General features: G+C 44.4%; 1 pseudogene; it reads right to left on the bottom strand.

Moving 5' to 3' along the window:
* Window positions 1-561: 561 nt before the first annotated feature.
* LOC134971539 (5S ribosomal RNA) lies at window positions 562-680 on the bottom strand (annotated as a pseudogene).
* Between the last annotated feature and the right edge of the window lie 365 nt (window positions 681-1045).

Here is a 1045-nt window from a genome sequence, read left to right as displayed (position 1 = left end):
GGACTCCATGAGATCTATCTCTGGCCAACCCCACTTGCCTACCTGAGTCTGAAATGACTTTAGGGTGTAAAGCCCATTCGCTTACGTGAATGGCGTGTCGACTGAGAAATCTGCTCTTCAGTTTAGGACTCCCGGAACAAACACTGTGGACAAGGCAGGAAGATGGAGTTCTACACACTTTAGTATATGACTTACCTCCTTCCTTGCTGTTTAGCTGCGTGTTCCTCTCTGAAGGTTGAGGTACACTACTGCCATTTCCTTGTCCTTGCGGATCTGGACAGGTTTTCCTTTAGGAATGTCCTGTGCCTGAATCAGGATCCAGTATATGGCCCGAGGTGCTAACAGGTTTATTAGCAGGCAACTCTCTTCTGCGGCCCATAGTCCCCGGAATCATCATCTTCCGGACAATGTACCCCACAGCCCTGAAGACTGGCATTTGTTCTCAGGATCTCCAAACCTGATATCCAAAAGGGTGACCTCTGGCCTAGATGGAATGTCTGTAGCCCCCAGGCTACTGACTTTCTTATCCTTTCTGCCAGTACCACGTACTTGTTTGTGTTATACGGACAGTACCTGGTGTTCCCAGGTGGTCTCCCATCCAAGTACCTACCAAACCCCACACTGTTTAGTCTGCAAGATCAGGTGAGATTGGGCATATCCAGTGTGGTATGGCTGTAGATGATAATTGTCCATCTGGCCCCTTACACCCCCTGGTATTCACAGATAGTCTTTTATCAGAGAATTTAACCAGGCACAACACTGCTGTTAATGCCTAATTATCTTAAAAGAATTGGGGAGTCTCCGTTGCAATGATATTCAGCATATAGAATTTATTATCAAATAAGAGGCCACGCCTATATTTTCTAATGTGAACCAAGACAGACTTCATCAATGAGACCTGTGCCTTCAGGGCATTTCAGGCTTACATATATAGTACATAATTATACAATAATTCATAACTGATTAATCAATGTAGTGTGTATTCAGATAACAAGGGGATTATGGATTGGTTAATGGACAATAAAAGGAAGTCTCAAATATGGTC

The sequence above is a fragment of the Pseudophryne corroboree genome, chromosome 11, assembly GCF_028390025.1.
Source record: "Pseudophryne corroboree isolate aPseCor3 chromosome 11, aPseCor3.hap2, whole genome shotgun sequence".
In the NCBI taxonomy this organism is placed as follows: domain Eukaryota; kingdom Metazoa; phylum Chordata; class Amphibia; order Anura; family Myobatrachidae; genus Pseudophryne; species Pseudophryne corroboree.
The sequence above is the reverse complement of the archived record's forward strand: the minus strand, read 5'-3'. Positions and strand labels throughout refer to the sequence as shown.